The sequence below is a fragment of the Macrotis lagotis genome, chromosome 1, assembly GCF_037893015.1.
Source record: "Macrotis lagotis isolate mMagLag1 chromosome 1, bilby.v1.9.chrom.fasta, whole genome shotgun sequence".
Lineage (NCBI taxonomy): Eukaryota > Metazoa > Chordata > Mammalia > Peramelemorphia > Peramelidae > Macrotis > Macrotis lagotis.
The window spans coordinates 483,125,085-483,146,446 of record NC_133658.1 but is presented as its reverse complement, the minus strand read 5'-3'; positions in this window follow the sequence as shown (position 1 = coordinate 483,146,446).

Below are 21,362 nucleotides of genomic sequence, written 5' to 3'. Positions count from 1 at the left end.
CTTTGGCCTAAGGCAGAAATAGTCTGCATTTGTTCTAGGAAGAGGTGTGAGCTGTAATGGAGGTGTGGACTCCGAGTTCCTCAGACCAGAGGATCCCAGGGATTGTGTCAGCAACTATCCTGCACCAGAATTCTCCCTAGACCTGTCTGCAAGCTCTGGGTGGGACAGCACCAACACTAGTGCCTCTGCTCCCTAGTTGACTCAAGCCCCTGTTGTCTAGCCCCACCACTGTTCCAGCAGGTCTGGTTCTCTGGCGCTCAGACTCCTGGCTCCAATTCAGTTGTTAATCTGGTTGATCCGGGGCTGATCCTCCCACAGAGCCCAGACTCACCAGCCCAAATTCAGCCAATGCTGCTGCCGGAGACAAATTCTAAGGTAGATTTTTTTTCCTGGCTTTTCTTTTTGGGTTTTGTGGGTCAGATTTCTTTTAAGAGCTTTGTTTCATGTGATAGATGAGGAAAGATCAGGAGACTTTAGAACTGTGCCTGTCTTCTCTCCGCCATCTTGGCCGGAAGCCAAAGAGAGGCAATATTTATCATCAGAGGGTTAGAAGTGAAATGAGAATTTGAATTCAGTTCTGACCATATATATTTATATGTATATATATATATATATATATATATATATATATATATATATATATATGAATATTGTCAAGCTGCTAAAATTCTTAAAACATTAAAAGTTCTCAACTTTTGGAAACTTGCAAGTCTGGGTCAAAAAAAGGTGACTATATAAAATCATCATTAGACAAAGAAAGAAAATAAGAGACATGAATTCAAATCTCTGAGCTGCCATCTGATAATTGGGTTACAGTAGCAAATTGCTCAAATTCTTTGAACATTAGCTTGCTACCTTTAAAATGGCTATGTATATATTTACATACACATACCAGAATAGAATATGTATTTAAACATATGCATGTATATCGATGTATATATTTATGTTTTCTTAAATATCATTGCATGTAAAGTACTTATTATTGTGAAAAAATTACAAAGTAAAATAAAGAGGTTCAAGTTAGTAATTTCTTCCTTGAATGTTTATTGAGGGTTTATAATGAACAAGTCATTTTCCTTAGAGCTATGGGAGATGCAAAGATGTATAATAAATGATTATTGTCCCAATAGAACTTTTGGTCAAACAGAAGACAGTCCTTTAAAAAATTATAATACCAAAAGGCAACTGATAGTAAATGCCATAAAAGTATAAAACCAATGTATAATATGGGGTTTGTAGGTAGGAGAAGTATTCTTTCACTAATTTGAGAACAGGAATAGAGTACTGAGGCTGAGTTGTTTTACAAGGAAATTTGTTATCAAGGAAGTTTGTAGACTTTTTCTTTCCTCTGGAGAGGTCTAAATAAATTTTAATTTGCCTAGAATACTTTAGTTTAGGTACTAAACTTCCCAATATCATTTTTAGTTCTGTAAAGTATGTTTGACAACACCTTTGGACCAAGACACTGAAAGGTGTGGAAGACAAAAGAGGATCCATCTATTTTCCTTGGAGAAATTCCTCCCCCAGCCTGAGGGGGGAAAAATCTTTTATTCTCACCTCAACCACTGCAAAATGGAAGAAATGGAGAGACTATCTGACTGTTTTTTTTTTTTTGCAAGGCAATGGGGTTAAGTGACTTGCTCAAGGCCACACAGCTAAGTAATTATTTAGTGTCTGAGACTGGATTTGAGCTTAGGTACTCCTGACTTCAGGGCTGGTGTTCTATCCACTGTGCTACCTAGCTGCCCCAGACTATCTGACTTGATAGCTGCTATTCTGTTCCTAAATTTTTTTCTAGATGAAGAGACTACAGAAACATTCTTGGCAAAGAAGCCTTTCTTTTAGAAAATGCTAGCCCATTAAGACCTCTTTCTGACTAGGAATGACATCAATCCAGCTCAGAATTTACTTGTCCATTTCTGAAGGTCACTCCTTGAAAAGTAACTGCTCCATTCCAGAAAAGGAGTTTCTTACTGCCAGAAATGAGGAAATGCTTCATCACCTGACTATCTTGACTGCAGTGGCTTAATGGGTGCCTGTCTTATCAGAAAAACTCTTGAAGAAAGGTTAAGATTTAGAAAAAAGGAAAGTGAACAGTCTAGACAAATTCCTTATTGATCTGTTTATGACAGTGCTTAATTTAGATTTTTTCCCCCAATTTAAAATGTAGATACTCCAATTCAAGAAATAATAGAGGTCAAGCAGAAGATTTTTTTTTAAGTTTCATGAGTCCTTATTTAATTTTGTACCATGTTTTTGAACAAAAAACAATTTTCTGACCCCCCCCCCTTATTTTTTCTCAAGAAAATGTACTCTACTTTATCTTAAAATAGAGTTTCATTTTGAAGTGCCTGAATTATCTATGGGATATGGAAAGCACTGATCCATTTCTCTTCATGGCTTAATATTCCATGGATCAGTAATCCTCATTAAAAAGGTGTTTTTAAAATCTCTTATAAGTGAGTATCAAAATCTGTCACAACAGAATGAATAATTAGCCCTGCCATAGAGTTCTTCACATATTTTGCACTGGCAAACTCAACAAAGTTATAATTGAAAATATGGATCTATTGATCTGTAATTCAAATACATCTGCATCATTCGAGAGCAAAAGTACCAAATACTGATGATTAACTTCACATATTAATGCAAAGTTTTCATCATCATGATACTAAATTTCTAATTTTAAATCACACCTTTTCTTCAGTAATGCTATTTTTATTTCCATTTAGATTTATTTTTTCTTGTTTCTGATGATATGCTCTATGGTTCCCAGTTTTATCAGCTATGAAATGAGATGACCTCTAAAGTGTGGTAGATGTATAATATTAGATAAATAAGCAAGAACTTGACATCTTGAATTTCTAAGAACTTGAATTTCTAGGTTTGCTTTAGTATCTGCCAAATCAGATATGACAATATTAACTAATTTACCCTTTGCTCAATCCTCATCTCTGATTACTGAAATAATAGTTGGAAAGGGATTCGGGACTCATGTTACAATTCAATCAAGCAACAAATAGTTATTAAACTCTTAATATGAGTCAAGAATGGACTAGACACTGGAGATGCAAAAGCAAAATGAAAATATCTTCTGTCCTCAGGAAGATTGCATTCTATCAAGAGACACATCATGTACATTTGCAAATATATGAAATTTTATAAAATGTGAATATCTAATTTTAGGAGAAAGAGAAAGAGGTAGAGAAGGAGACAGAATGATATGCCTGGTAATCCCTCGATGTAAGATATTAAAGATTTTATTACATAAGAATGAAGTTTAATATCTCTATATCAAATAAATGAGCTGGGAACTCCAGATTAATTATATAAATAGTTTAATAATCAAAGTGGAATACTTGAACTGGGGTAGTGTAAGGTGGCCAGTAGATGATATTCATGTATCTCCACAAAACCCACCTCCAAATTTCCATGGTAATTATAGAAAACAGAAAAAGAAATGAGCAAGTTCAAAGTTTTTTCAACTTAGGGCTGGATTTAGGTCCCAGATACCTGGGTACTACATCAGGATAACCTTGAATAGAATCCTGTGTTACAAAGGCTTATAGCATTCATGCTCTTGTAAGAATGTTTTCTTTTGCTTATATTAATGTGTTTACATTATTCATAGAAAGGAAATAATAATAATAATAATACCATATTGTTATAATAATAATATTATTATGGGAGATGCAAAGATGTATAATAAATTATTATTATTATTATTACTTTCCCAGATAGAAGCTTTTGCTGGGAACCCACATCATGGAATTTTTACTAGAGATTTTGGTAGGAAACTCATATGATAACTTCCACTGCTTAAAAGGGTATACACTATTATGGGTTTTACAGTTTACATTCCAGCTTTTGAATTAACTGGTAACCTAGAGATATACAGAGAATGATAGAGACTAAGAGAGACAGAGAGATAATTGTTGTATATAAATGTATATAGAATTATACAGTGAATTTATAGGTGTGTGTGTGTGTGTGTGTGTGTGTGTGTGTATGTGTGTGTGTAGAAATGTATATATGTGAAGATCTGACCAAGGCTTTTGATAATGTCAGTCATGAAGGAGTATGGAAAATTATGTCAAAATCTGTTTACCAGGAGTAGCTCATAAGTATTATACATCAATTTCATGATACCATGCTTGCCCAGGTTTTGGATAGTGGATGATGCTCTCAAGATTTCCTTCTCACCATTAGAGTGAAACAAGTTATGTCCTTGCTCCCATGCTTTTTATCATGATATTTTCAGTCATGTTGGCAAATGCCTTCAATGTGGACAAACACAATATCAAGGTCACTTACCGCACTGATAGTAAATTCTTCAATTTGACAAGGCTCCATTTCAAGATGAAAATTGCAAATGAAGAGGGTATTTGTGCATGACTTTCTGTTGCATATAATTGTGCACTCAATGTAGCCTCTGAAGTTGAGATTGACCAAAGTATGTGCTGTTTGTGCTTATTTTGACCTAACAATTAATATCAAGAAAACACAGGTGCTCCCTTAACCAGCACCACACCACCAATATGTGGAAGCAAGGTTTTCAGCAAATGGAGATAAGTTCACTTATCCTGGCAGGATACTTTCCAGGGAAGTACACATTGACAATGTGATTAACACATGTATTGCCAGACTTAGCTCAGTATTTGGAAGGCTCCGAGAGAAAGTGTGGGAGAGAAGAGGAATTAGACTGACTACCAAAGCTGACATCATTGCTATCTACCAGTGAAACTTAGACAGTCTACCAGAGTCATGCCAGGAAGCTGAATCACTTCCATTTAGATTATCTCAGGAAGATTCTAAAGATCATCTGGCAGGAGGAAATACCAGAAACTGAGATTCTTTCTTAAACTAAACTGCCAAACATTCTAACATTCCTACGGCGAGGACAGCTATGATGGGATGATCAAATTGTTCAAATGCCAAACTTACACTTACCAAAAAGACTATTTCATGGAGAACTCTCACAGCCAAATGTTCATGGTGGTGGTGGGGAGAGTGGGGAGGGGTCAGGAAGAAGTGGTACAGAGACACTCTGAAATTCTCAACAACTTCGGGAAAGATTATTCAGCTTTGGTGACTTTGGCAGCACATATTATTTAGTCTTATCGAAGACCAAAACTATATCATTACATTAAAGGCAAGTTACAGTGTATCCATCTGTGACTGATCAGACCAATATAACTTTGAAATGCTATACCACAGGGCACAAATAGTCCACCTGAACACCTGGAGGGGATACTCTAAACTTTCACATCTCATGTTTCCTTTGAGCTGCTTCAATTATGCCTTGCTGGTTGAGCATAGCACCTTCTCTGATGAGGGTAAGCTATACTGAATGGTCCTGTGCCAAAGACAACTTGTGTATATACATATGTATTTATATGTATACTATACTCACTCCTGGAATATATGCTGTTTATATATTCTCCACAAAATACAAAAATGGCATCCTCCAAAAATTTCTCAGAGAATAAGTTATGCACACATGTACTATCAAACAGAAATATTGAATAGAATCTTAGACAAAATATCTTGAAATTCTCTTTGATTTTTCAGATCTATATTTTAGTGCAACATTGAAACTGGATCTTATAGAGAAAAGGGTAACCTAGATTGTAAGAGGATTAGAGAACATGCCTTCTGAGGCTTTTCTGAAGGAACTATCAATACTTAGTTTGAATAAAAGAAGACAGAGAGACTTGCTAGCAGTCTTCAAGTATATGAAGTGCTTTTATGTGGGAGAGGGATTAAATTTGTTTTGTTTCAACCCAAAAGTAGGGAAAAGGAGAGGAATTTAAAAAGTGCCAATCAATATAAGGAAAAGCTTCCTAATAATCAGTGCTCTACTAAAAAGCTTTCTCTCTCTCTCTCTCTCTCTCTCTCTCTCTCTCTCTCTCTGTCTTTCACTCTCTCTCTGTCTCTCTCGCTAGACAAATTTTTTCAATACTCAAAAAGTGGCACTTCCTAAAAAGAGACTTTCCTGGTTCCTCCATTTGTTAGTAATTGCTAAACACTAAATTATCTAATTCAAAGATTGTTTTGAAGATGAAATGAGATAATTTAGTTAAGGCAATTGATAAATCTTAAAATGCTCTATAAATTTCAGCTATTATTGTTTTTGATTTTTTGCAAATATTTTATACTTACTTAATATGCCACACACCCAGAAGTATATAAATTCTAAGTGTAAATGTAAGGAAGGTGGGAAGGGGTTTTTGGTTCTGTATCAGCAGCATTTAGATCAGTGCCTGGTTCATAATAGGCACTTAAATGATTGTTGATAAATATATAAAAAGGGAATGCATCAGAAAGCAATGGCTTTCCTTGAACAAAATTAAAGATTGAAAGACTTCATGTCAGGGTTTTTGGAGACAAGATTCTTCTTTAGATATGAGTTGAAATAGATGACTTAGGAAATACCTCTTCCAACTTTGAGAGTCTGATTATGTCATCTGGTGATTTACCTCAATCAATTCTTTGATCGATATGTATTGAGAAATTTCAATTTATTAGTTGCTTAAAAGAAAAAGTAACATTAAGTCATAACTCTATAAGGTTTTAAGATTTGAAAAAATGCTTTCTTCACTATTGCTCCAAAAGACAAAACAAATGATATTTAGAGTATGTTTTGTTTCTCATGTAAGCTATATGTATGATCAAAAGAATTTGGTCCATGGGGAGGCATGGATAGTTATCTCTGGAATCAAATTCACCCCTCTGCAGTAGAGGTTTTGAATCTTCTCTAGAAAGAAGCAGGAGGTCCATTCTGCTCTCTAGAGATGAGACCTCAGTTTATAATTATATCTATCTATTAACCCACCCAAATATTGCCAGTCTAAAATATTTTTATGTTCAATCGGCTTTCCTGCTTTCCCTGATTCCTAAAAAGGAAGAAGTATCTGATGCTTAATTGGAAGACTTTCTTCCCATCCCACCAAATGTTAAGTATAAAAAGAATATCACATATATTGAATAGCAAACCCATTTAGCCAAACCAATAGCACACAGTAATCAGAGAAGTTACACACAGTACATTACGAGAGAGAGAAAGACAGGGAAGGTGTAGAGACTGAGACAGACAGACAGACAGAAAAAACAGAGAGGCAGAGACAGAGAGTGTCCCCCTTTTCAACCCTGGAAAAATTCCACAGACTATTTATTTCAGCAAACTGGAAATCATGAATATACTCAATAAGCCAGTTTTTCTACATGTCAGGAATTTTTTGCATTGGATTTCACTCCCTCTGTAGCCTCTCCAGAAGAGGGTAAAGAACCAAATGAGCCTCCTCTCAAAGATGGAAGCCAGAAGGAAAATTCTCCTCTCCCAAGTTATGGCCAATTCTACCCTTCACACAGGCATGGAGATTACTTGAATCTTATACATTTATCTTGATGTAAAAATGCTAGTTGTCCCTTAGACATCTCTAATTCAACAAACCTGCCATAACCGATCTTTCTAAGCTTCTCTATTACTGTCAAGGGCACCCTCATTCTTCTAGTCAGTCAAATTGTCAATCTGTGTGTCACAGTCTGCTCTTCACTCTTATTCAGTAAATCCAATCAGTTTCCAAATCTTGTCATTTTGATTTCCATAGAATCCCCCCCCACCCCTTCTTCCTAATCACAAAATTATAATTCAGTCATTAAGTGGAATGCCACACTATCTCCTACTTGGTCTCCATGCCTCAAATATGCCTCACTCCAGTGCAATCTTCATAGAACTATCAACATAAATTTTCTTATGGTTAATTCAGAATATATCACTCTCTGCTAACTTACACTAGTTTTTCATCACTTCTAAGATTAAAAATCTAACAAATCTGGTCCCTTTCTATCTTTTTGATCTTTTAAAAACGTATCTTCTTCTTTGTTCACTTCATGATCTAGTGATACTATTCTACATGTTTTCCTTGTGGAATTTTTCTCAATTTCTGATTTCCATGCCTTTTCACTGAGGCACAGAGTAAGACCCTTTTTGTCTATATTCCTCTTACTCCATATTGCCACACTTTCAAGTCTGTGATTTACTTCACAATTTAATTCAAGCATCACCTTCTACAGTGGTCCAACCTTTGTCTGTGTAGCTGTTAGTGCCTTTGTTTTTAAGATTACCTGTTTTGTACTTGCTATGCTTATACCATATAAATATATATATATATATATATATATATATAATTTAATTTAAACTATATTTATATAAATATATAAGTATAAATCTATATTTAGATTTATAAATATATATATATATATATATATTAAGTCACACACATCATTTCTACTATAAAATGTAGGATCCAAAGGATAATGTTTTACTTTGGTTTTTGTATCCTCAGTAGAGTGCCTAGCACATAGTAATGCTTAGTAAATTTTTTGTTCATTTATTGTGTTATTGTAGATAGCTCTTATCATTAGAGATAAGAATATGTTACTATAGAGCCCTTCATGGAAAAAAAATGGTCCTAGAGTCGAATCTTGAAGCCAAGATAGCATAGGTAGAAGGGCAGCAGAAAGGCAATTCAAAGGAGGATAACAAATTGAACAAATCACAAAGGTGGAAGTGAGCCTGATATGTGTGACATTGGGGAACAATAGCAAGTGTGAAACAACTAAAATCTTGGACCTAGTCTCACTGAGAAGAGAGCATAAGCTCTAATTGAATTCCCGCACAATGTTACTAGGAGAAAAGAAGATAACACAAAGTTCCTAGTTCATCTAGATTGAAGAAGAGTGCGCATATAAACATGATCTGAATGAATAAGACTAGCTTCTAATTCCCTAATATTTTAGCATTTGTCTAGTGCTTTCCTTTCCCTCCACAATGAAGAAGGTGATAACATTAACTTTCCTGTTTACTATTACATGAGCTATCCAGGTTGTGAAGGCATATTTGATGTCTAATGAATATAAAGCCCAAAATTTAGTATAGAATTATAAATGTGAAGGACTTCATAAGTCACTAGGAGAGGGGAGACTTACTGGAGAAGGAATAGTAATTTTCAACTCTAAATTATGTATTTATCTTCCAAAGGAATCTCATCCAGAGAGTAATATCAATGATTATATTGTAACACCTTTATGAGACACACATCTCTACAATGAACATTCTTTGGAAAGCTATTTATAAGATAGAAATATCATAAGACATACTAGTCTTATGTAATAAGGATGTAAATTTTATTTTCAACATTGATTATTATTATCCTATAAGTAGAATTCATTCTCACTTGGCATTCATAGTAGTTTTTGATGAAAATAGTAACTGCAGTTCTGCACAAAAATAAATATCTTTTCACTTCAATGGGAAAAAAGTACTCAAATGTCTGGTGTGGAGAAGTAGTTACATTGTAAAGATAAAATACAAATTATTTTTTCCAGTATAGCTAATGATCAACATGTTTCAAGGAGAAGTGATCTTCATTTAATTCTTGGAAATGTGTAGACTCATTAGAAAGATAAGGGAAAGCATGTGTGTGTGTGTGTGTGTGTGTGTGTATGTGTATGTGCATGTGCATGTGTGCATGCACATGTGTGTCTGTGTGTGTGTATGGGGGGGCAGAGGTATTTGTTATGTGTAGATTCATTTTGACCAATGTCTTTCTGTGGAAGAACACTATGATACTGAGCACTGTTTGAATGACACATAACTCCTGATTGACTGAGAGAACTATGGCCTTATAATGCTACAAACTTGAATGATGAAAACTTCAGAGATGGTTAGAGGTTTTAGTGGAAACAGTCAAAAAAGGTAAGCATGAACGTTTGAAGTATAGATCGAAGATCTCACCAAAACCATAGTCATGTAAGAAAGCTATTCCCATAACTTATCTCTTTCCTTCAGAGTTCTTATCTCACTCCTTTATATAGTGCTCATTCATTCTTCTGTAAACTTTAGTCTGCTCTAATCTGTATAAATTCTTGTTTTTATGTTTTGTTCCTTAATTTTATAAAATAAGTTTACTAGTTATTTTATGGTGTTCTTTTATGTAACTAGCACCAAGCTGCAAATAATAAACCAAGTATTACATACCTCATACTTCTTGAGAGTGGTTAAAGCCAGTTCTTTCTTTTGTGAATACTCCTTCCCCCAAACTGCAAAATTTGAGGTGTTAGAAATTGCTTTATTTTTAGCTGAATATTTTTTTTGGAGTTAGGTGAGTGAAGAAGAAAGATTCCAGCCACAGAATTAGTTCTGAACCTCACAAAATTGGTGTTCTCCTTTAGAGATAGAGTAGTTCATATCGCAGTCTATTTTCCTTGCCACAAAAGTGTCAGTCAAATGTATATTATGCAGTAGCAGGACCAGCTATTTATTTTTCTTGTCAATAATTTTCTTTTTAATTTTTTCATTCAACAAATATTTATTTTTCTATCTGTTCCATCCTCATTTAAAAAGAAAAAAGGAAAATAAAAAACCTTTACAACACATATATAGTCAAGTAAAACAAATATCTACTTTGACCATGTCATCTTGAATCTATTAATTCTCACTGCACACCTGATCATCAGTGCTCTAGCATTGCATTTGCTTTTTTTATTGATTGAACTTAAGTCTTTCAAAGATTCTTATCTAGACAATATTATTACTATTGCAACATTTGTTCTCCTGACTTTTCACTTTACTCTGCATCAGTTTATATAATTCTTCCCAAATTTTTCTGTATCACTTCTATCATTTCTTATATCATTATAGCACTCATTGCATTATTATACCAATTTATAGAGAATAATTATATATATATATATATATACATATATATATATATATGTATATATATATATATATATATATATGAAATGAGTACAAAAATCCCCCAATTATCATATAATCTCCCAAGCAAACTATATATAAAATATGGTTGATGTGAATGTTATGGAAAACAATATAGAGTCATGGCTAAAATGTTTAAAAACTAAAGGAATTTCCAATTCTTTGCCACTATAAAAAAGAACTGTTATAAATAGTTTTCTATATGGATACTATTCCTCTTTCTTTGATTTCTTTGGGGGAGTATAGATATTATATTAGGGGCAAAGAGTATAAAGAATTTTCTAACTTTTTAGTCATAGATCAAAGTAATTTGTAAAATGACTGGACCTATCACAATCCCACTAGCAGAATATTCAGATACCTGCAACCAGTCATATTTTTGTATAGTTTGTTAGATACATTATATGGAGGCTGAGAAATATTTTTTTTGTACTCACAACTTTATGAAACTAAATATGAGATATATTTTGCTTTTTCTTACACAGACTTTATATAGAAAAACAATGAATTAAATTTTCACATTTAAAGGAAAATGCTGATTGTGATTTTTGAGGAGTCCTAAAATGGCAGTCAGCTTATATAAACTCCAAGATGGGAATCCTGCATCATTAGTTACTTCTGTATTCCCCATCAAATTTAATTTGAAAAATTAAGGTGATTATTTGCAAGGCCTAGAACCTTAGGGACATAGAACCATAGATGTAGAATTGGATATAGTAAGAATTTCAACAGTCTATCTCCTCATTTTACAGATGAGAAAACTGAGGTTCAGAAAGTTAAATTACCTGCTTAGGGTGACAGAGGTGGTGTTTTTCAGATTTTGTATATGAAGTCAAACTCTGATTTCAAATCCAATACTCTATCCAATATGTCACTTCCTCTCACTAAACTACCTTTCTGAACCTTTTTCTCCCTTCCTTTACACTTACTTTACAATTATCCCTCAGTTCTGATAGGTAATCTTTAACTTTATCTTGCCAATACAGGTTTTATTCCACTGGCAAGTCATCTTTTGTGAATATATCATATGTCACCTTGTGATTTACACATACTAGGAGCATGTTGACACTTGCTTCAGAAATGTTAGCAAACTCATTGACTGGAAACCTCCTCCCTTTCCAGTTTCTCTTCTCCTTAAGGATGTAACCTCCCTGAGAACGGAGGTTATCTTGCTTGATTTCATCTGAAATCTAAATGCTTACACAGTGCCTGCACATAGTAAACACTAAATAAATTATCTATCTCCTTCCGTCTAAGATGGTGGAGAGAAGACAGGCACTGTGCTAAGGTCTACTGATCTTCACTCATATATAATATGAAACAAACCTCCTCACAAAAATCCAATCAATAAAACCCAGAAAAAGAAGCTAGGAGAAGAACATCTACTTCAAGGTCTGTTTTTGCAGATCATGGGTGAATTGGGGGCAGAGAACAGAGACCCCACTGGGAGGGGTAAGAGCTGGACTAACTTGAGATCAGTGACAGAGGCATTGACTGTGGGGGCCATGGTCCTAGAGCCAAATGGAGAGTGGAAGCATTGACTATGAGACTGACAGTCTAGGGCTTATGGGTAATTCTGGAAGGCAAGTTCCAGCAGAATGTAGCTGGTCATCAATCCCCTGGGCTCCTCTGGTCTGGAGGACCTCAGACTCCTTTCATTTCAGCTGATCCCTCTTCCCAGAATAAACAAAATTATAGGCCATGTCCCCCTGCTCCACCCCCCCAGGCTCATCCATGGGCAGCAGAGCTCCCTCAGCTATGAATAGGGAGAGTAATTACCTTGCCCCAGGGAATATCCCACATTGTTCAAGCATAAAAGAATTCAGCAGTGCTACCCACACCCTCCAGGCCAAGGGAAAGGGCCTCAAATCAAGCTCACATACACTCCAGAGAAAGCTATCAATGCCCCTTGCTGACCAGCCCACTTGGAGTGACTAAATCCAGGAAGTAAAGCCTCTAGGGATCCCAAGACCAAACCTCAGTGAACCAGCTCCTCCAGAATACAAGATCTTGGGGCAGCTAGGTGGTATAGTGGATAAAGCACCGCCCCTGGAGTCAGGAGTACCTGGGTTCAAATCCGGTCCCACACACTTAATAACTACCTAGCTGTGTGGCCTTGGGCCATCCACTTAACTCTGGTTGCCTTGCAAAAAAAAACCCTAAAAAACAGAATAAAATATCTTAAGAAAATGAAAAAAGGTCAGCAGAAAAGGTGGTCCATAGAAAAATTCCTAGAAGGTAAAGACCCTAACTCAGAAGATCTTGAACCTCTGAGGAGAATATGATTTGGTCTCCAGCACAGAAAGAATTCCTTGAAGAAATCAGGAAGGAGCTTAAAAATCAATTGGAAAATGTGGGAAAAGAAATTCAAGAGATGAGTAACACCTTGCAACAAGAAAACAAATCCTTGGAAAATACAATTGGACGAATGCAAAAAAGAAAATAATTCACTCAAAACCTCAATTGCAAAACTCTTTCAAAAACAGAACTGACCAATTGCAAAAGGAGTTGCAAAAGGTAAATGAAGAAAATTCTTCTCTAAAAAAAGAATGGAGTCTGTGGGAACTAATGACTTCATGAGACAACAAGAATCTGTTAAACAAAACCAAAAGATAGAAAAAAATAGAAGAAAATGTAAAATACCTCATCAGCAAAACCACTGAACTTGAGAATAGAACAAGAAGAGACAACCTAAGAATTAGTGATCTTCCTGAAAACATTGAAGAGGAAAAAAAGCCTGAGCTTTATATTACAGAATTTTGTGATGGAAAACTTCCCTTTTATCATGGAACCAGAGGGCAAAATAGTTCTTGAAAGAATGCATCAATCCCTTCTGGAAAGGAATGCCAAAATGAAAACACCAAAGAATATTCTGACCAAATTCCAGAACTATCAGATAAAAGAGAAAATTCTGCAAGCAGCCAGAAAGAAACAATTTAGATACCAAGGAACAACACACAGGACCTGACAGCATCAACATTAAGGGATCAAAGGGCCTGGAATGCAATATTATGAAAAGCAGGGGAGTTGGAATACAGTCAAGTTAACCTGAAAAACAGCTTGCATTTCCTGGGGAAAAGATGGACATTTAATGAAATAGGAGATTTCCAACTTTTCCTAATGAAAATACTAGAGCTTAATAGAAAATTTGGATTTCAAACAGGAGACAGAAGAGACACATGAAAAGGTAAAAAAGTGGGGTAAAAGAAAAAGAAACACACTATTCAATAGGATGAAATTGACTATATCCCTACCTGGGAGAAAGATTTTAATAACTCTCAAGAATTGTAACTTATTAGAGAGATTATATTTAGCCACAAGTGATGGATACTCATGACTTTTTTGTGAAACTGCAATCCAATAAGATGAAACTGACTATATCCTATATTCCTACCTGCGAGAAACACTCTGAAAACTCTTGATAATTGTGATTCTATTAGACAGAATATACTTAACCAGAAGTGATGGACACTCATAGCTTTTCTGTGATTCAGATAGAATGATTTAAAAACAATACCTCCTTAAAAAGGGGGACAGTAAAGAGACGGGAGGATGGAGGAGATTGAATGGGGGGAAATCTTATTACATTAAGAGGTACAAAGGAGCTATTGCAATAGAGGGGAAGAAGGGAGGAGGTGAGATCTGTCTGAACCTTACTCTCATCAGATTTGGCTTAAAATTAACATACATAGGCTCCATTAAGTTAAGAAATTTATCTTGGAGGGAGGTGGAACCAAGATGGTGGCATGAAGGCAGCATTTCCTGGGAACTCTGACCCCCCACACCCCCAAAAACAAAGGATGGCTCTAGCTAAAATTTACAGGGGAAGAACCCACAGAAAGACTGAGTAATACATTTTCCCAGTCCAAGATAACTTAGAACTATCATGGGAAAGGGATGTTTCACCAAGACAGGGAAAAAGAGCTTCAGTGCAGCCCAGCCCAGCCCAGTGCAGCCCAGAGATCACCAGCAATAGCTTGAAGGGGTAGGGAGAGAACTCTGCTTCACTTGGGTGAGTGTGAAGTGAGGAGCACTGGCCACAAAATCTGCAGTGAGAATTGGGAGAAAGCAGCCTTCTCTACCAGAGATGGTAAGGGAAGTCTGCAGAGATTTCTCTACTCTCCCTGGGGTAGGACTCTGCTATTTATGTACACAGATATTGCAGTTTGGGCTTCCATACTAAGATAGAAGGATTTTTCCCTATAGCCCTAGGTCAGAGGGAAGTACGGGCCATCTACATATCAAAGCACAGGTTAGAGAACAAAAGACCTTGGAGGAATAAAGGTTACAGTGGGGTGTCCCCCCAAACAAACAAACCCAAAGCCTTGGAAGTGCTATAAATTAGTCTTATATTAAGCAAATGAATAAGCAACAGAAAAAGAGGAATATGACCATAGAGAATTACTTTAGTTCCATGGAAGATCAAAACTCATATTCAGATGATGACAGAATTGAAGTTTCTGTATCCAAAAACTCCAAGAGAAATGGAAAATGGACTCAGACTATGGATGACCTCAAAAAAGACTTGAAAAGCAATTAAGGGAGGTGGAGGAAAAATTGGGGGGAGTAATGAGAGTGATGCAGAAAAATCATGAAAACCAAATCAAGAGCTCGGTGAAAGATATACAAAAAATACTGAAGAAAATAATACGTTCAAAGCCACTTTAGTCCTAATGGAAAAAGCAAAACAAAAGGCAAATGAGGAGAAGAATGCCTTAAAAAGCAGAACTGGCCAGCTGGAAAAGGAGATATAAAAGCTCTTTGAAGAAAATAACTCCTTCAAATGCAAAATGGAACTAAAGGAAGTTGATTACTTTGCAAGAAATTAGGAAGAAATAAAACTCTTCCAAAAAAGCCAAAATTAGAAGAAAATGTGAAATATCTCTTTGGAAAAAACAACTGACCTCAAAAATGAATCCAGAAGAAATAATTTAAAAATTATTGGGCTATCTGAAAGCTACAACCAGGAAAAGGGCCTAAATTTCATTTTTCAAGAAATAATACAGCAAAATTGCCCTGAGATCCTAAAAGCTGAGGGTAAAATAGAAATTAAAATAATTCACTGGTCACCCCTGAAAGAGATCCCAAAAGAAAAACTTCCAGGAATGTTATAGCTAAATTTCCAAACTCCCAAATCAAACAGAAAATTCTAAAAGGTGCCAGAAACAAACAATTCAACTACCAAGGTTCCATATTCAGTATTACACAAGATCTGGCAGCATCTACATTAAGGGCTCATAAGGATTGGAATATGATATTCCAGAAGACAAAAACAGTTTATGACCAAGGAAGATATGGAGAACATTATTACAAATAAACTAGGCAATTTTGATTATGTCAAATTAAAAAGCTTTCGCACAGACTAAACCATTTTAACGAAGCTAAAAAGAAATTTAATAAATTGGGAAACAATTTTTACAACTAGTATTTCTGACAAAGGACTCATTTCTAAAGTATACAGAGAATCAATTTTTTAAAAAAACAAGCCATTCTCCAATTGACAAATGATCAAAGGATATGCAAAGGCAATTTACAGATGAGGAAATCAAAGCAATCCATAGTTGCATGAAAAATTGCTCTAAATCACTACTTATTAGAGAAATGCAAATTAAAACATCTCTGAGATACCACCTTACACCTCTCAGACTGGCCAATATGACCAGATAGGACAATGATTAATTTTAGAAGAGATGTGGGAAATCTGAGACACTAATACATTGTTGGTGGATCTATGAAGTCATTCACTCTTTTTGGAGATCAGTATGGATTTATGCCCAAAGGGGAACAAAAAATATGCATACCTTTTGATCCAGCAATTCCACTACTGAATCTAAACCCTGAAGAGAATATAAAAAAGGGTAAACACATCACTTGTACAAAAATATTCATAGCAGCCCTGTTTGTGGTGGCAAAGAATTGTAAATTAAGTGCATGTTCATCAATTGAGAAATGGCATAATTAACTGAGGTATGTGATGCAACACTATTATTCTATTAGAAACAAGGAAGGATGGGGATTCAGGAAAGCCTGGACAGATTTGCATGGATTTATGCTCAGCAAGTTGAACAGAACCAGAAGAACATTGTACACCCTAACAGCAAGATGGTAGTGATGATCAACCTTAATGGACTTTTTCATTTTATCTGTGCAACAATCAGGCACAATTTTGTGGTTTCTGTGATGGAACATACTATTTGTATACAGAGAAAGAATTGTGGAATTTTAATAAAGACCAAAGGCTATTACCTTTAATATAAAAAATTATCTTTATATGTAATTTTGCTATCTCTTATACTTTATTTTCTTTCATAAGGATATAATTTCTCTCTCATCACATTCAACTTAGATCAATGTATACCAAGGAAACAATGTAAATATTAACAGACTGCCTTCTGTTGGGAGTGGCAGGAGGGAAGCAAGATTCGGGGAAAAAATGTAACATTCAAAATAAATAAATAAAATCTTTCTTTTATAAAAAAAAATGATCTATCTTTCCAAATGATTAAGTATGACTGATATTGCTAACTGGATAACAGGATAGCACATAACATTTTCATTCTTTGTTCATCCTTAGTGTCAAACAGCTACCATATTCTAATATTGTTTTACAATCCTATCAGCTTGTCTAAAGCATATTTTTCTTATCTTCTTAAGGTAGATAAGGACCTCAAGGGGACTCTCACAGTGGCACAACAAAGCTTTCAGCCACAATTTATTTTCTTTAATATTCTCCAAAGCAGATATCCCAAACTTTCTTCAATCCTCTATTTTTGACTCCAATCCTTCACTCTCAATATTTTCCTCCCTTATATTTCACTGAGAATGATGAAATAAAATGATACAGTCTAGCATTTGTGCAGCACTTAAATGCAGTTTTGTTGTATTCAATCCTCATAACATCCCTGTGAGATTATAATACAGGTATTATCCCCATTTCACAAATAAGAAATTGAAGCTCAAAGGACTTAAGTCTCTTATTCATTAATATGTAGCTAGTAAAGGCTGAAATAAGATTTAAAACTAGATCTTCTGATTACAGGACACGTTGAAGCATTCCACATTGCTTATTCATTGCTAAGGTTAATCTCTCCTTCCTTAAACCAATCTCTTTATCTCTTCACTAATATAAGTCTTCCCCTCTACTGCTTCTTTCCTCTCAATCTAAAATTTGACCCTATTACCTCTTATAAGTTCTGGTCCTCTCATCATCATACATTGTCAAATTTGTTAGAAAAAGTTGTCTACATCTAATTCTATTTTCCCTATTCTACTCTATCTAATCCCTTGAAATTTCATTTCCAACTTAAATACTTAACTGAAACTGTTATTTCCAAAGACAGTAATGATTTCATCCCCATAATCTATAATTTGTAATGTTCTCATCCTTCTAATTTCTTGGTGGCAATAATATTGATCACTCCATAATGCCCATGGGAGGAAATGCACTAGATATTTCTATTTCATTATTATTTTCCTGTCTCTATTACTACTCTTCTATCTTTAGCATAATTTTCACCCTATTTAATCCCTCTTGGTATTTCGTCAAATCCCATGGCAATAGTGATCACATCTAAGATATTGACTCATAAATATTTATCACCCCTCCCCACCACATTATAGAGCAAAAGGCCCTTACTTCCAACTACCTTTTGGGTATTTCCACCTGATTTCCAAGTTATTTCAATTGAATATATAAATAACTAAAATTATTATTTTCAAATAAAAACAAGCTCAATTACTCTCTGAAATTGCAGAAACTTGGCTTTTAGAGTAATGATAAATCTCAATTCTACTGTTCACTAGTTGTATAGTATGGGACAAGTTGCTTAATCTTTTTAGATTCTTGCTTCATTCTTTGTAATAAGAGAAGACTAAATTTGGTGATTCTAAATCTATTTATTTGTATGGAACCATCATTTACCTAAGTTTCTGACCTCAAAGTAACTTTGACGCTCCTCCTATTTGACTTGAATGCTCACCTAATTAGTTGACAAATACTCTACAACATCCTCTACAATATCTAACACCCACCTAAAGGTCTTTACCAATCTTGTTTTGGTCTCATCTCTTTTTGCCTAGACTAATAACTAAACTCATTCTACTAATCCTTTTTTTTTTAGATTTTTGCAAGGCAATGGGGTTAAGTGGTTTGCCCAAGGCCACACAGCTAAGTAATTATTAAGTGTCTGAGGCTGAATTTGAACTCAGCACTGACTGCAGGGCTGGTGCTCTATCCACTGCATGTACCTAGCCACCCCCTAACATTTTTTTCCTTACCTCCAGTCTCCATCTTTCACTCAATGCCAAGAAAACTTGCTCAATGCACTGTTTTGATCATGTTATCACTCTTTTAAATGGCTTTTCTGTAAAAATTAATTTCCCTGAAATTGACACTTGAGTCCTTCCATAGTCTGATTCTAGTCTACTTACTAATCTCCTTCACATGTTTAGCATTCAACAATACTGTTCTCTGTTTCTTGTTCTTATCCCTTTTATTGACAATGCTATTTTCATGCTTACCTTCTTCCTGCAAAAGAATATCTCAGACTCTACCTTTTTAACAAAGACTTTTTCCATCAAAATCAAATTAGATGTTACCTCTCTCCTTCCTCTCCTACCTCTAACCCACATACGCACAGTCACATAGATGGAACTCAAATTTCCCTCTTCAGATTTCTGAAAGAACTTTGACTCATCACTACATTGAGCAGATTCTTATGGTATCATAATTATTTCTGCACATTTTCCACCATCCGCCATTAAATTAAAAGCTCCTTGAAAGCGATTCACATTTCATTTTGAGTCTCATATTTCTATTCTCAGGACAGAATCATCCATGTACACAGAAGTTGCTTTTCAGATGTTTGTTAATTTGGATTATAGTTTATTAAAAGTATCAGTTCAGTATTACAAAATGGTGGTATATGACAAAAATTGAGAACAAGGGACAAGAGAATCAGAGCCAACTTGAAATGTACTTATTTCATTAATTTGCTATTACTAAAAAGTAATTTAGAAGTAATAAGTTATAAAAATTGGTAATTATAATACTAATATTACTATTAATAATTTGTTATTTTTTAAAAAAATTACTAATGTCTGCTTTACCAGGCTCATCAAAAAATACTGAGAATCAAATGTCAATCACATCAAGTTGAACAGTCTTCTGGATTGGCCATTGTAGAAGAATGTGACAAAGTTCATTTGACCATTGCTTAGGCTGTACTTGTGGAAAGCATAATTATTGGTACTCTCTTTTCAATAATGTCAGTCTTTCAGAGAGATAAAATTAATAAATAACTGCCAGTGATAAAACTGAATTAGTCAAAGACTTCCTAATGCCCCTAGTTTCATTTGGTGAAAGACTCAAGTCACAGAGGACTTAAAAACACCTCACGTTATCTTTAATATCTATTGGGAATCTTTGATGACCTCTGTACTTACAATGTAATTTGTCTTCAAATTCTACATAAGATCAAAGGGAAAAACTATTTTTACATTATAATCTAGTGTGTGTTCATATTGTTTCTATTGTTTTTTTGTGAGTCAATTATGGGTTATTCATGTTATGTAGTATACTATGCAACAGCCACTAAAATGCAATATTAGTTAATATTGAATATTCTGCTCATATTAATTCAATGTGTTTTCAAAGGTTAACGCATATTAATATTCATAAAGACAGCTTCTTCATTTTATTAAATTTTTTTGTCTCCTTAATGCATTCACCAATTATTTATTGTTAATTGATTTCAATTGCTAAATAGTGCAGTGGGTATTAAGAAATCTAGGACTCAGCTTCTAGGGATGGAGTCAAGATGGCCGAGGAGAGGAAGTACTCAGCTATCTTTTCCTACTATTCCCTTCCAATCAAGTTTAAAATAATACCTCAAATCAAATTCTGTAGTGGCAGAGTCAACAAAATGCCTCAAAAAATGAGACTATCTTCTAGTCTAAGATAACTTAAGGGGTTGAAAGTAGAGATCTATGACATGGAGGTACAGGCCAATAAGGTACACACATGGATTAACACCAGTAGTAGAATTAGTTGGTAGCAGCAGAAGCAGCAACAGATTAAGGAGCTTTGAAGTCAGATTTGTTAAAGAGAATCGTCACACATCAGATTGAAAGTTAGGGGATTCTTATGCTAGTACTGGATACAGAATTGGGAAATGCTTGACAACTCCATTCCTTCCACTTCTGGCTCATAATTCAAAGGTGAAGAGGAGCACTTGTAATCAAGAGGGAGTCCAGAGGAATAGTATTGCTTCTGGTCCCAAAGGAACAGGGACTTTAAAGAGCAGTATTTAATGATGCAGAAAGACTGAGGAATAGTATTGATTGTAATCCCAGACAATCAGGACCCCTTCCTGGGTAAGCACAATGGTACAGATCAGGATAGCAATGACTATATCTCTTCTCAGATCTCACCAACTTAGAAGGAAAAAAACAGCATCCAGACTCCCAAAACAAGTTCTGAAAAAGCAGTGAAATAATGCCTGTAACACTGTGTTTCTCTCTTCCCAATATGCTAAGGATAGAGTACATCTTTTAAGATAAATTTAAAATAAAGTAATAG